At 41.0% G+C, this 16,293-nt stretch overlaps 1 protein-coding gene across 2 annotated transcripts in view; it reads left to right on the forward strand.

Moving 5' to 3' along the window:
- LOC139570481 (zinc finger protein 385C-like) overlaps window positions 1-16,293 on the forward strand; it is a 147,817-nt gene that overhangs the window by 69,832 nt on the left and 61,692 nt on the right. The gene's annotated exons all lie outside the window — the stretch shown is intronic.

Here is a 16,293-nt window from a genome sequence, read left to right on the forward strand (position 1 = left end):
GGCGCAGGGGGGCACAGCTGCCCTGGCGGTCTCCCTCGCAGGGCTGCGAATGGTTCACTGACCCTGGCACCGTGATGCCAAATGACAGCAAGGAGCCGAAGCCTGCGAGGATGGAGAGAAGGAGCTGTAAGGCCAGGAAAGAGACAGCAGAAGGGGTGGCAAGAGAGTGGGTGGAGTGGAGAATGGTTAGGGACAGATGCATGTACAGTTGAAGTCAGAAGTTTACATACACCTTAGCCAAATACATTTCAACTCAGTTTTTCACAATTCCTGACATTTAATCCTCGTAAAAATTCCCTGTTTTAGGTCAGTTAGGATCACCACTTTGTTTTAAGAATGTGAAATGTCAGAATAATAGTAGAGAGAATGATTTATTTCAGGTTTTATTTCTTTCATCACATTCCCAGTGGGTCAGAAGTTTACATACACTCAATTAGTATTTGGTAGCATTGCCTTTAAATTGTTTAACATGAGTCAAACATTTTGGGTAGCCTTCCACAAGCTTCCCACAATAAGTTGGGTGAATTTTGGCCCATTCTTCCTGACAGAGCTGGTGTAACTGAGTCAGGTTTGTACGCCTCCTTGCTCGCACACGCCTTTTCAGTTCTGCCCACAAATTGTCTTTTGGATTGAGGTCAGGGCTTTGTGTTGGCCACTCCAATATCTTGACTTTGTTGTCCTTAAGCTATTTTGCCACAACTTTGGACGTATGCTTGGGGTCATTATCCATTTGGAAGACCCATTTGCGACCAAGCTTTAACTTCCTGACTGATGTCTTGAGATGTTGCTTCAATATATGCACATCATTTTCCTTACCTCATGATGCCATCTATTTTGTGAAGTGCACCAGTCCCTCCTGCAGCAAAGCACCCCCACAACATGCTGTTGCCACCACCGTGCTTCATTCAATTTCTCTAAAAAGTACGATCTTTGTTCCCATGTGCAGTTGCAAACCGTAGTCTGGCTTTTTTATGGCAGTTTTGGAGCAGTGGCTTCTTCCTTGCTGAGAGGCCCTTCAGGTTATGTCGATATAGAACTCGATTTACTGTGGATATAGATACCTTTGTACCTGTTTCCTCCAGCATCTTCACAAGGTCCTTTGCTGTTCTGGGATTGATTTGCACTTTTCGCACCAAAGTACGTTCATCATCTCATAGGAGACAGAACACGTCTCCTTCCTGAGTGGTATGACGGCTGCGTGTTCTGATGGTGTTTATACTTGCGTACTATTGTTTGTACAGATGACCATGGTAACTTCAGGGGTTTGGAAATTGCTCCCAAGGATGAACAAGACTTGTGGAGGTCTACAATTCTTTTCCTGAGGTATTGGCTGATTTCTTTTGATTTTCCCCTGATGTCAAGCAAAGAGGCACTGAGTTTGAAGGTAGGCCTTGAAATACATCCACAGGTACACCTCCAATTGACTGAAATTAGGAAGCTTCTAAAGCCATATCAGAAGCTTCTAAAGCCATGACATAATTTTGGGGAATTTTCCAAGCTGTTTAACTTCTTACGGCTGAGATCGGCTGAGATCCCGTTAACGGGATCGACTTGACAACAGCCAGTGAAAGTGCAGGGCGCCAAATTCAAACAACAGAAATCTCATAATTAAAATTACTCAAACATACAAGTATTTTACACCATTTTAAAGATAAACTTGCTGTTAATCCCACCACAGTGTCCGATTTCAAAAAGGCTTTACGACGAAGCACACCATCTGATTATTTTAGGTCAGTACCTAGTCACAGAAAAACACAGCCATTTTTCCAGCCAAAGAAAGGAGTCACAAAAAGCAGAAATAGAGATATAACGAATCACTAACCTTTGATGATCTTCATCAGACGACACTCATAGGACTTCATGTTACACAATACATGTATGTTTTGTTCGATAAAGTTAATATTTATATCCAAAAATCTCAGTTTACATTGGCGCGTTATGTTCAGTAATGTTTTGCCTTCAAAACATCCAGTGATTTTGCAGAGAGCCACATCAATTTACAGAAATACTCATAATAAACATTGATAAAAGATACAAGTATTATACATGGAACTTTAGATAAACTTCTCCTTAATGCAACCGCTGTGTCAGATTTCAAAAAAACTTTACGGAAAAAGCACACCATGCAATAATCTGAGTACAGCGCTCAGAGACCAAAACAAGCCATGTTGTGTAGTCAACAGAAGTCAGAAATAGCATTATAAATAATCACTTACCTTAGATGATCTTCATCAGAATGCACTCCCAGGAATCCCAGTTCCACAATAAATGTTTGTTTTGTTCGATAACGTCCATAATTTATGTCCAAATACCTCCTTTTTGTTTGCGCGTTTAGTTCCAAAATCCAAATTGACGATGCGCAGGCCAGACGAAAAGTCAAAACATTCCATTACAGTTTGTAGAAACATGTCAAACGATGTATAGAATCAATCTTTAGGATGTTTTTAACATAACTCTTCAATAATGTTTCAACCGAAGAATTCCTTTGTCTTTAGAAATGCGATGGAACGCAGCTAACTCTCACGGGGGCGCGCCTGAGTGAGCTCGTGGCACTCTGCCAGACCCATGACTCAATCAGCTCTTATTCCCCCCTCCTTCACAGTAGAAGCATCAAACAAGGTTCTAAAGACTGTTGACATCTAGTGGAAGCCTTAGGAAGTGCAATTTGACCCAATAGACACTGTATATTGGATACAAACCTACAAACCTCAGATTTCCCACTTCCTGGCTGGATTTTTTCTCAGGTTTTTGCCTGCCATATGAGTTCTGTTATACTCACAGACATCATTCAAACAGTTTTTCAGAGTGTTTTCTATCCAAATCTACTAATAATATGCATATCTTAGCTTCTGGTACTGAGTAGCAGGCAGTTTACTCTGGGCACCTTATTTATCCAAGCTACTCAATACTGCCCCCAGCCATAAGAAGTTAAAGGCACAGTCAACTTAGTGTATGTAAACTTCTGACCAACTGGAATTATGATACAGTGAATTATAAGTGAAATAATCTGTCTGTTAACAATTGTTGGAAAAATGACTTGTGTCATGCACAAAGTAGATGTCCTAACTAACTTGCAAAAACTACAGTTTGTTAACAAGAAATTTGTGTAGTGGTTTAAAAACAAGTTTTAATGACTCCAACCTAAGTGTATGTAAACTTCCGACTTCAGCTGTACTTCTTATAACTTTTTACTCAAGTTTGTTTAGTAAATATTGAGGAACAATCTGCAGTGGTACAGGATAGTCGAGGTAATTTGTACATTTAGGTAGGGTTAAGTGACTATGAATAGATAATAAACAGGATGTCACCGAGGACCATGTCAGGACCATATCTGGACCTTTTTAGGACGTTATTGGGAAATTCTGTTATGGTCCCTTGGAGGTTTTATCTATTACCCGGTTGGTCCCACGGACTGTATTGTTTTCTCATTCTGAAAGGAAATACTGAAGAGTGGATGAAAGAGAGAAATCATCTATTTTTCACTTATTCTTCACTGCTTTAGGGTCAATGCACCACAGGTAAAAACAGGGTGGACAACAAAATGTGTTTGTAGCGTTTTTTTCGAATAGCCGTCGGTATTCCAGTTGCAAGATAGATCAAATAAATCCAATAGAAAGTAAAATGCTTCCAAACGATGGCTTTGATTAATGAAACGTAAAACATTTTATTTGTAGAATCCAAAATGATATGATACAAGGTTAACAAAGGTTCCAGTATTTCAGGTAAACAAAATAAAATCAGGGTAATACCTGTGGTTTAGAAAGTTTACCCCTTCCCGGTATCCCAAACATTTGCCATAACTTGTAGGCCTTACTTCCTATCTCAATATACTCAATAGACAGGTTGGCTGACAATGTCACAAAAATTATGTGCGAGCTTCGATGGGGCCTGAAGCTATCCATTGTTATTATTCTGAACTGTCAACAATGACAAGAAGCTGCCGTGTGGGGAATCGTAGGTGGCTTGTTTCAGCTAGTTTTAGCTTGTTCTTGATACCATGTGTTGTTTTGAGATGTTTTGACTGATTTCATGACAATGCAAGTATGGCAACTCTAACAATGTGTTTGAGAGACAAGAAGTGCTCATTGTGCACAAGTATTTGTATTTTCAATAAACATTGGAGAGGAAATATAGTTTACATGTTCTCAACAATCTAAGCCAACCCCGTCTGTTTTGCCCCATAGTTGCACACTCGTTGGTTTTGTTGCTAAACAACCAACCCGTCTACAGTATATGTGGCTATCTTGGCGGGCCCACCCGTACTTCCAACTAATTGATGCTAGAGGGCGTAATTGACCTATTCCAATTCAAATCATAGGACCATAATAAGAGACCACGTAAGCAAGTTAATGCATAAACCACATTGATATGATTGCGGTGCGAGGTGATGCAGAAGCTCGCCCCGTAGGTGTGGTGGTCTTACTGGCACTTTTACAATCGCCGAAGCATCACCCAGGTGGGTGCTACATTTCAGTAGTGGACGATCCAGCCTGATCTACGGAGGAGGAGCGTTGAACATCGAAGACAACGAGGTGCCCGATGAAGAGCTCCGGGCCCTGTCTGTCAGATGTCCCTACCTCTCTGCCTGGCTGTACCATCAATGCTCCATCGGCTCAAGATATTACCTTTCTGAATGATAACTTCCAGATCCTCCTACATTTGTTGAAATAAATTGTTTTCGGTTTGTTTTGTTTTTAAAGCGACTTTGTGATTCAACATGTAATGAAAAGTGCCAAATGAAATAAATATATTATTATTCAATATAGATATGAAACGATTATTGATGAGCAATAAGATTTAATAAACAAATATTTGCATAACCTCTCTGGGAAAGGTGGGACGCTGGCCAACATCCAGTGAAATTGAAGAGCGCCAAATTCAAATGACAGAAATAGTAATAATAAACATTCATGAAAATACAAGTGTTATACATTGGTTAAAAGATAAACATCTTGTTAATCCAGCCGCTTTGTCAGATTTCAAAAAGGCTTTACGGCGAAAGCATAACATGCGATTATCTGAGGACAGCGCCCCGCACACAAAACGCATACAAACATTTTACAACCAAGCAGAGGAGTCACGAAAGTCAGAAATAGCGATAAAATTAATCACTTACCTTTGAAGATCTTCATCTGGTTGCAATCACAAGGGTCCCAGGAACACAATAAATGGTTGTTTTGTTCGATGTTCCCTCTTTATATCCCAAAAACTCTGTTTTTTTGGCGCGTTTTGTTCAGTAATCCACTGGCTCAAAGGCGGTCAAAACATGCAGACGAATAAATCCTAATAGTACCGGTAAAGTTTGTCGAAACATGTCAAACGATGTTGATAATTAATCCTCAGGGTGTCAATTATCTAAATAATCGAAGAGCGCACACACAGTCACACGCGCAATCCAGTACTGCATGCTTCTCCAGTCCCCTGACCAAAAGGTCTCATTCTTCTTCATTTTTCAGAATACAAGCCTGAAACCATGTCTAAAGACTGTTGACATCTAGTGGAAGCCATAGGAACTGCAATCGGGGCCCTAACCCATTACATAGTCAATAGGCATTCAATGGAAAACCCACTCACATCAAAAAATTCCCACTTCCTGGATGGATTCTCCTCGGGTTTTTGCCTGCCATATCAGTTCTGTTATACTCACAGGCATTATTTTAACAGTTTTAGAAACTTCAGAGTGTTTTCTATCCAAATCTACCAATTATATGCATATCCTAGCTTCTTCAGTTTACTTTGGGCACGCTTGTCATCCAGACGTCAAAATACTGCCCCCTAGCCCAAAGAGGATAACCAAGAAAATAGGAAAACCGTTTCCAACAATGTTTATCATTCTTCTTTGGTGCATGGTAGATTGTTAGAAAGCTAAATGTCCTTCAAATCCCTGTCAAGAATTATGAGATCCAGTAAAACCAAAAAGAGGAAGGCAAAAAAGTGGTGGGTGTTACTTTAATTCTTTGTGGACATGGGTGTTGTGGACAATTCAGCCATATCTTTTCTTGAGACAAGATGCAAGGTCATGAAATGACATTATTATCCTTGAGAGTAGTAGAAACCTCAACTATTGATAAACCAATAAGAACAAGCTTTCTTCCCTTTTCTTGGTTGAACTGTTCTAGGCACCCATTCTCTCTCCTGTACACCCCTTCTTTTTAATTAAATCACCAACTGGGGGGGGTCTTGAAATTGGATGCAAAATCAGACAACAATAATCATTATAGAAATTATGGGGACGATTTTTGCCTTTGCCTCAATTTCCTGGAAGGTATTTACTTTCTAAAGGAGATAATACAAATAGAAATTCGGGAGAAGCTTAAGAGGGAGAAACAATGTGTCATTCTCCTTTAGAAATAGAAATGGAGATATGGATTTTCTCCTCAACAGTTCCTGAAAAAAAGGGCTGCATGGTAGAGCAACAAAGTAAGGATGTAAAGCTTGCCTTATTTTCTCCAGATTGTACCACTGCAATACAGACGCATACGCATATGGATACACTTGCACACACGCACACACACGCACACACACACGCTATATGAATTGTGTGGCATGGAAATTAAGCTGGGCTGTGAAATAGGACATCTATCAGCTGGAGTTGAGGTGTCTGGCCTCATTTCACGGTGGAGACTGGAGAGTGGTGGACATTTTGAGGAGCTCCTTTGGGGAGCTGTCATAAGAAGCCATTCTCCACAGTTGAAGGCCGGGGGCGTAGAGAGTGATGGGAAGATTCACGTTGTGTATGGAGGTTGTACTTTGGGTTCCAGCAGGTCATTTGTAGGTCAGAATATCAGTGTGCGTGTGTGTGACTGACTTTATATTTCTATGTACGTATGGCTATGTTAGGCAAGCAGCAGGAGTACTCTCTCTTTTCTCCCTCTCTCTCTCTCTCTCTCTCTCTCTCTTTCTCTCTCTCTCTCTCTCTTTCCCATCTCTCCATTCTCATTCCATCTGGCCTTTTATCTTGGTTATACCAGTCAACCTCAACCGCTCCTGAAATACATTAATTTCCATACATCAGCAATTTACATTTTGAACACCCATACGACGCATGCATGGATACACGCACACATACACACACGCTGGTTTACATAATCGGTTGGAGATGTGTACCCATCCGCTGTGCGGTCCAGTCCTCAGTGATGGCACGTGCGGAGCAAGGTTTCGGCTCTGGGGCAACTTTGCAGATTTATTTGAATCCAGTACCTTCAAAGCAAGTGTATAACTGTCAGTGTGTGTCAGTGTCGGCCTCCCCAGCCGCCGTTATTCGGGTCGACAGGGAGCCAGAGCGAAAACACACAGGCTGAATCCACACACATATGCACGCGCGCACACACACACAACCAAACACACACTGACTAAGTCCACCCCGGCGCTCACTGACATTTATGTTTGTGTTCCCAGATCAACGAGGCTCAGGGAGAGCAGGGGAATTATTCAGCTTTATTGAAATGATGATAATGTGTTAAATTATTATGTGACTCAATGAAACACTAGCCTTGTCTGGAATCATTGTAATAGCCTTAAACAACTCTATGGCGAGTACAATAGAGTAGCTGACCAAATATGGACTGAATCTGCCTGCGTACATGCCATGATAGTCATGCCATGATAGTCAATGTTTCTTTAAGGTAATTGATCAGCTATAAAGTACACACCTAGTTGTCCAGGTCTGAATCAGACTCACATTTAGGAAAGAACAACAACCGTGACAGCATGGATCTTTCTGAATTCATCTGGCTTCGATTCCTTGCATCCTACCTCCTCTAGCTTTTTGGGGGCCATGAGATTTAGTTGCTGCCCCCCCCCCCCCACACACACACACTTCTCGACCCCTTCCTAAAAGTTTTTTAAAAATTGACCCCAGACATGACTCGAAACCAGGGCCAGATTAACCAAATGTGACCGACCCCCCTGATTTGGTTTTATGTATCAACATTTGAAATTGTATTTTTTACATTGGATAAAAGTAGCAACTCAGAGCTAGAAAATTGTATATCATACACTGCAGTTGAGGTACAATGGGAAAGTAATTCTGCTTTGAAAGTTAATAAACTTGTAACCCCACTTTTGAGAAAATGGCCCTTGAATGTTTGGTACACCTACTAGAGAGCCCTTCTCTGTCTACAGCCATTCAGCATCGTTCACACCCTCTTAAGCCATAGTCCAACCCATCTCTCTAAGAATTCACATGTGTGCCCATGTGGTAAACAACAGTGTATAAACTGTATATACACAAATAAAATCCAAGTTTATTTGTCACATGCACAGGATACAGAAGGTGTAAACGGTAGGGTGGTTACTCGCATAGTAGCAATATCAAAAACAGAAAGTGTCCATATTTTATAAATATTTTATCATTATTAGATGACGCTTACCCGACACACTTGTCTAAATTGATGGGTCATGTGAAGGAAATGCTAGAACCGCATCTAGCTAAGTGGATGGGTCACGATTGTCTAGACATGTACGCATGTTCAAGAAATACAATAGATCGCTGTAATCAACCCCAGACACACCTAGCTAATTTGATGGGTCATGTAATAATCCGGCCGAACTGGAGTCTTTTGTTTAGACATGTATCTAGCTAGGTAGCTAGGTAGCTAAACAATGAACCGGCATAATCCCAGCTCATACTACTACCAATAAAACATTGTCATAGCTGTAGTATGAATCTGCAGGTAGCTTAAGCTAACAAACTAGGTTCAATGTTAGCTAACTAACATTAGGCTATAACTAGCAATGCAAATGGATTTCTGATTCAAGTAATATTACTACACAGATCATAACGTTAACTAGCAAGCCAGCAAGTGTTTACATTTTTTTATTTATTGAATATTTAAAACCTACAATATATTTGCAGTGAAGCCGCTCAACAACTACATCACATTAGTCAGCTAACAGACTCCCATCCAGAGCGACACACAGAAGCAACCAGGGTCAACACCCTGCTCAAGGGCACGTCGACAGATCTCTCACAAGGTCAAAAACGGGGACCCAAACCAGCGATCCATCAGCCACTGGCCCAAACTCCCAACCACCAGGCCATTTTCTATGGTAGAGTAGGTCAGGGCGTGACTAGGGGGGTTAGTCTAGTTTATATTTTCTATGTGGGGTTCTAGGTTGTTTTTTCTATATTGGGTATTTGGTATGATTCCCAATTAGAGGCAGCTGGCTATCGTTGTCTCAAATACTTAAGTAGCATTCTTTCCACCTGTGGGTTATGGGATATTGTTTCTGTGTAGTTGCCTGTTTAGCACTGCATTGTCATCACGGTTCATTTGTTCTTTATTTTGTTTTTTGTATTTGCTTAAGTTTCACTTTCATAAAAATTATGTGGAACTCAACGTACGCTGCGCCTTGGTCCGATCATTACTACGAACATCGTGACAACATGTAGTTAGACTCTTACCGTATACATGGATGAATGCTTCACGGCAGACTGGAACCATTTAACTGAGTTTTGTTTGTACGGTTTACACTGACCGTGGCATGTGCAGAAAGTAACCCATCAAATCAAATTTATTTATATAGCCCTTCTTACATCAGCTGATATCTCAAAGTGCTGTACAGAAACCCAGCCTAAAACCCCAAACAACAAGCAATGAAGGTGTAGAAGCACAGTGGCTAGGAAAAACTCCCTAGAAAGGCCAAAACCTAGGAAGAAACCTAGAGAGGAACCAGGCTATGAGGGGTGGCCAGTCCTCTTCTGGCTGTGCCGGGTGGAGATTATAACAGAACATGGCCAAGATGTGGATGAACCCATCACTTTTTGCAACTGATCTGTTCATAGCGCCTGCTAAATTCAGGGCATCGACGTTGTTGAGAAAAGCAGCAAAACTTTTGTAGTTCTCGATGGCTAACGTTATATCTTACAAAAAACGGCACGATAGAGAGGACATATCAACACATACTGAACAGCTAACTTTATAGACAGAATCATGCTACATGGCAGACCAATCCAAATTCATCTCTCGGCGTGTCCAGACCATCCATTATCTTAGCTAATCATGGCTAGCAGGGAGGTTCCTGTGTTTTTCCGTGACTAAAGCAACTAGGCTCGTAATTTAACCATTTTATTTGTATTTATGGATGGAATATAAGTTTGTTATTAAGGCACAGGAAAGTTCACATGTTCCAGAAGGCATTTCTTAAAAAAACATATTTTGATAAAAAAAAATGTATGTTTACGTTCAAATGGCGCTCCTGTGAAGTAGTGATGTGCGACATACGCATAGTTTCCTGAAACTAGTCACAAATGTGGGGTTCTGCGCAAGAACCTTTTAGAACCCCAAGAACCTCACTCTTGGCGACCTAGACAAAATTCTCTTAATTTCCTGCAATTCTACATGATGCGGAGAGACCTTTTTTTTTTTTTTTTTAGTTTTGCATTTCTACCCATTTTGCCATGGCTTATGTGTAGGGTTGCCAAATTCCCTGAACTTTCAATAAATTCCTCGGTTTTCCCGAAAATCCGGTTGAAGGTTTCCCGGAATCAGGAGGGAATAAGCAGGAAATCTGGAATCCTCCAATCAGGATTTCTGGAAAATCTAAGTGACTCAAACATTATAAAAAAATCTATGGGGTCCCTTGGAGGTTATGCTTGAAATAATCTCTAGTCATGCTTTATGGATAGGTCTGTCGGTAATTGACATAACAAGAGGAAAACTCCTGATGCACTACCCGATTTCGAAATTGCACCTTGTGTTTTGTGAACAGTAAGACTGTTTAAAAAAAAAAGTATAATAATAATTAACAGCGCGTGGTCCGCGTATAGTGCGAGCCAGCCCTGGAGATAGGATGGGATGAATTGTGGATAGATGAAATAAAGAGTCTATGAGAGACTTAATAGCTCAAAAGTATATATATATATTTTTATTAATTATAAAATAAAATAAATGTTGAACCTCTTGTAAAAATACTAAACAGCCTTAGTACAACACGCAGCGACCACACCAATAGATTTTAGCCTTTTGGTATGTACAGTGCATTCGGAAAGTATTCAGACCACTTAACTTTTTCCGTATATTGTTACATTACAGGGCGGCAGGTAGCCTAGTGGTTAGAGTGTTGGGCCAGTAACCGAAAGGTTGCTGGATCGAATCCTGGATTCGACAAGGTAAAAATCTGTCATTCTACCCCTGTCACGCTGTTGCCCGGTAGGCCGTCATTGTAAAATAAGAACTTGTTCCTAACTGACTTGCCTAGTTAGATAAATAAAACAGTCTTATTCTAAAATGGATTAAATAGGATTTTTTTCTCATCAATACCCCATAATGACAAAGCAAAAACAGGTTTTTAGACATTTTTGCAAATGTATTTACAAAAACTAACAAGTAACATATTTACTTAAGTATTCAGACCCTTTGAGCTCAGGTGTAGCCTGTTTCCACTGACCATCCTTGACATGTTTCTACAACTTGATTGGAGTCCACCTATGGTAAATTCCATTGATTGGACATGATTTGGAAAGGCACACACCTGTCTATATAAGGTCCCACAGTTGACAGTTCATGTCAGAGCAAAAACCAAGCCATGAGGTCGAAGGAATTGTCCGTAGAGCTCCGAGACAGGATTGTGTCGAGGCCCAGATCCCCAAGAATACAGTGGACTCCATCATTCTTAATTGACGCTAGGGGTCATATATATTTCTTTTAAAATAACGTTCCCAAGGTAAACGGACTATTTCTCATGTCCAGATCGTAGAATATGCATATAATTTACAGATTAGGATAGAAAACACTCCAAAGTTTCCAAAACTGTCAAAATATTGTCTGTGAGTATAACAAAACTGATTCTGCAGGCGAAAACCTGAGAAAATCTAACCCGGAAGTGATATATTTAAAAAAAAAAAATCTGTGTTTCCTGGCCTTTCTTCCATTTAAAGGGGTATCAACCAGATTCCTTTTCCAATGGCTTCCTCAGGCTGTGACCAGGCTTTAGACATAGTTTCAGGCTTTTATTTTGAAAAATGAGCTAGATTTTTCAAAAGTAGTCAGGTGTCCTCTGAATAGTTCCTGCGCGCGAGAGGGGAGTTCTCCATTTTCTTTTTCTCTCTTATTGAATAGGTTACGGTCCGGTTGAAATATTATCGATTATGTTTGTTAAAAACAACCTGAGGATTGATTATAAAAAACATTTGACATGTTTCTACGACCATTACGGATACTTTTTGGAATGTTTGTCGAACGGAACGAGGCTTTGGTTTTCTGAACACAACGCGCAACCCAAACGGTGTTTTTTTCTTATAAAAGTAATATTTATCGAACAAAAATAACATTTGTTGTGTAACTGGGAGTCTCGTGAGTGCAAACATCCGAAGATTATCAAAGGTAAGCGATTAATTTTATTGCTTTTCTGACTTTCGTGACCAAGCTAACCAAGCTAATATAAGGCTAACTGTTCTAGCATTGATTGATACACTCACAAAAGCTTAGATTGCTTTCGTTGCAAAGCATATTATCAAGATCTGACACGATAGGTGGATTAACAACAAGCTAAGCTGTGTTTTGGTATATTTCACTTGTGATTGCATGCTTATAAATATTTTTAGTAATATTTTTGAATCTGATACGTCTGGGAATTTTCTTCTGACTTTTAGCACCGGAACGAGGCTGTAGTTTTCTGAACATAACGCGCAACCCAAATGGCGTTTTTTTGTTATAAAAGTAATATTTATCGAACAAAAATAACATTTATTGTGTAACTGGGAGTCTCGTGAGTGCAAACATCCGAAGATTATCAAAGGTAAGCGATTAATTTTATTGCTTTTCTGACTTTCGTGACCATGCTAATTTGGGGCTAGCTGTTCTAGCATTGATTGATACACTCACACTGGATTTCTTTCTCTGTAAAGCATATTTTCAAAATCTGACACGATAGGTGGATTAACAACAAGCTAAGCTGTGTTTTGGTATATTTCACTTGTGATTGCATGATTATAAATATTTTTTGTAATATTTTGCGCCCTGCAATTCAGCGGTTGTTTAGGAAAATGATGTGCAGAGAAGTTAAATGGAAGAAGTTTGGAACCACCAAGACTCTTCCTAGAGCTGGCCACCCAGAAAAACTGAGCAATCAGGGGAGAAGGGCCTTGGTCAGGGAGGTGACCAAGAACCCGTCACTCTGACAGAGCTCCAGAGTTCCTCTGTGGAGATGGGAGAACCTTCCAGAAGGACAATCATCTCTGTAGCACTCCACCAATCAGGCCATTATGGTAGAGTGGCCTGACGAAAGCCACTCCTCAGTAAAAGGCACATGACAGCCTGATTGGAGTTTGCCAAAAGGCACCTAAATGACTCTCAGACCATGAGAAACAAGATTATCTGTTCTGATGAAACCAAGATTGAACTGAATGCCAAGCTTCACGTCTGGAGGAAACCTGGCAGCGGCAGGGACTGCGAGACTAGTCAGGATTGAGGGAAAGATGAACGGAGCAAAGTACAGAGAGATCCTTCATGAAAATCTGCTCCAGGGAGTTCAGGACCTCAGACTGCCACGAAGGTTCACCTTCCAACAGGACAATGACCCTGAGCACACACCCAAAACAATGCAGGAGTGGCTTCGGGTCAAGTATCTGAATGACCTTGAGTGGCCCAGCCAGAGCCCGGACTTGAACCTGATCGAACATCTTTGGGAGAGACCTGAAAATAGCTGTGCAGCAACGCTCCCCATCCAACCTGACAGAGCTTGATAGGATCTGCTGAAAAGAATTGGAGAAACTCCCCAAATACAGGTGTGCCAAGCTTGTAGCATCATATCCAAGAATACTTATTTTTTTACATTTAAAATGTAACCTTTATTTAACTAAGCAAGTCAGTTAAGAACAAATTCTTATTTACAATGACGGCCTATCCCGGCCAAACCCAGACGACGCTGGGCCAATTGTGCGGCGCCCTATGGGACTCACAATCACGGCCAGATGTGATACAGCCTGGAGTCGAACCAGGGACTGTAGTGATGCCTCTTGCACTGAGATGCAGTGCCTTAGACCGCTGTGCCACTTGGGAGATTTGAGGATGTAGTCACTGCCAAAGGTGCTTCAACAAAGTACTGAGTAAAGTGTCTGAATACTTATGTATATGTATTAATTCAGTTTATTTTTATTTTTTATAAATGATCAGAAATGTCTAAAAACCAGTTTTTGCTTTGTCATTATGAGGTATTGTGTGTAGATTGATGAGGGAAAACAACATTTAATAAATTTTTGTATAAGGCTGTAACGTTGCAAAATATGGAAAAATCTAATCAAATGTTATTAGTCACATTCGCCGAATACAACATGTGTAGACCTTACAGTAAAATGCTTTCTTACGAGCCCCTAACCAACAATGCAGTTAAAATTTTAAAAATGAGTAAAAATAAGAAATAAAAGTAACAAGTAATTAAAGAGCAGCAGTAAAATAACAATAGCGAGACTATACACAGGGGGGTACCGGTACAGAGTCAATGTGAAGCAGCACCGGTTAGTTGAGATAATAGTAATGCATAGATGATAACAACAGAGAGTAGCAGTGGTGTAAATTGGGGGGGGAGCAATGCAAATAGTCTGGGTAGCCATTTGATTAGATGTTCAGGAGTCTTATGGCTTGGGGGTAGAAGCTGTTTAGAAGCCTCTTGGACATAGACTTGGCATGGGTCTAGGAAGTGGGATAATGGTGTTGATGTGAGCCATGACCAGCCTTTCAAAGCATATCGTGGCTACAGATGTGAGTGCTACGGGTCGGTAGTCATTTAGGCATCTTACCTTAGTGTTCGTGGGCACAGGGACTATGGTAGTCTGCTTAAAACATGTTGGTATTACAGACTCGGACAGGGAGAGGTTGAAAATGTCAGTGAAGACACTTGCCAGTTGGTCAGCGCATGCTCGCAGTTCACGTCCTGGTAATCCGTCTAGCCCTGCGGCCTTGTGAATGTTGACCTGTTTAAAGGTCTTACTCACATCGGCTGTGGAGAGCGTGATCACACAGTCTTCCGGAACAGCTGGTGCTCTCATGCATGTTTCAGTGTTATTTGCCTCGAAGCGAGCATAGAAGTAGTTTAGCTTGTCTGGTAGGCTCGTGTCACTGGGCAGCTCTCGGCTGTGCTTCCCTTTGTAATGGTTTGGCAAGCCCTGCCACATCCGACGAGCGTTGGAGCCGGTGTAGTACGATTCGATCTTAGTCCTGTATTGATGCTTTGCCTGTTTGATGGTTCTTCGGAGGGCATAGTGGGATTTCTTATAAGCTTCCGGGTTAGCGTTCTGCTCCTTGAAGGTGGCAGCTCTAGCCTTTAGCTCAGTGCGGATGTTGCCTGTAATCCATGGCTTCTGGTTGGGGTATGTACGTACGGTCAGTGTGGGGACGACGTCATTGATGCACTTATTGATGAAGCCAATGACATATTCCAGTCTGTGCTAGCAAAACAGTCCTGTAGCTTAGCATCTGCTTCATCTGACCACTTTTTTATTGATCGAGTCACTGGTGCTTCCTGCTTTAATTTTTGCTTATAAGCAGGAATCAGGAGGATAGAATTATGGTCAGATTTGCCAAATGGAAGGATGATGGAGAGCTTTGAATGCGTCTCTGTGTGTGGAGTAAAGGTGGTCCAGAGTTTTCTTCCCTCTGGTTGCACATTTAACATGCTGATAGAAATTTGGTAAGACGGATTTAAGTTTCCCTGCATTAAAGTCCCCCGGCTACTAGGAGCGCCGTCTCTGGGTGAGCGTTTTCCTGTTTGCTTATGGCGGAATACAGCTCATTCAGTGCGGTCTTAGTGCCAGCATCAGTCTGTGGTGGTATGTAGACAGCTATGAAAAATACAGATGAAAACTCTCTCGGTAGATAGTGTGGTCTACAGCTTATCATGAGATACCTCAGGCGAATAAAACCTTGAGACTTTCTTAGATACCATGCACCAGCTGTTATTTACAAAAAGACATAGTCCGGCGCCCCTTGTCTTACCAGACGCCGCTGTTCTATCCTGCCAAGACAGCATATAACCAGCCAGCTGCATGCTGATAATGTCGTCGTTCAGCCACGACTCTGTGAAGCATAAGATATTACAGTTTTGAATGTCCCGTTGGTAGTTTAGTCTTCCGCGTACGTCATCGATTTTATTTTCCAAAGATTGCACGTTTGCTAGCAGAATGGAAGGAAGTCAAGGGGTTTGAGTAGTTTCCGAATGCACTGTATGTATCGTACCTTTATTGCACAGTCAGACATTCCAAACTTTTTTTTCTGCTTCAGCAACGTGAAAATTATTATTATTTTATTTTTTAAATCAACCCTGTAAAATGCTCTTTAATACTACTTTACGTTA

The sequence above is a fragment of the Salvelinus alpinus genome, chromosome 3 (assembly GCF_045679555.1).
Source record: "Salvelinus alpinus chromosome 3, SLU_Salpinus.1, whole genome shotgun sequence".
NCBI lineage: Eukaryota > Metazoa > Chordata > Actinopteri > Salmoniformes > Salmonidae > Salvelinus > Salvelinus alpinus.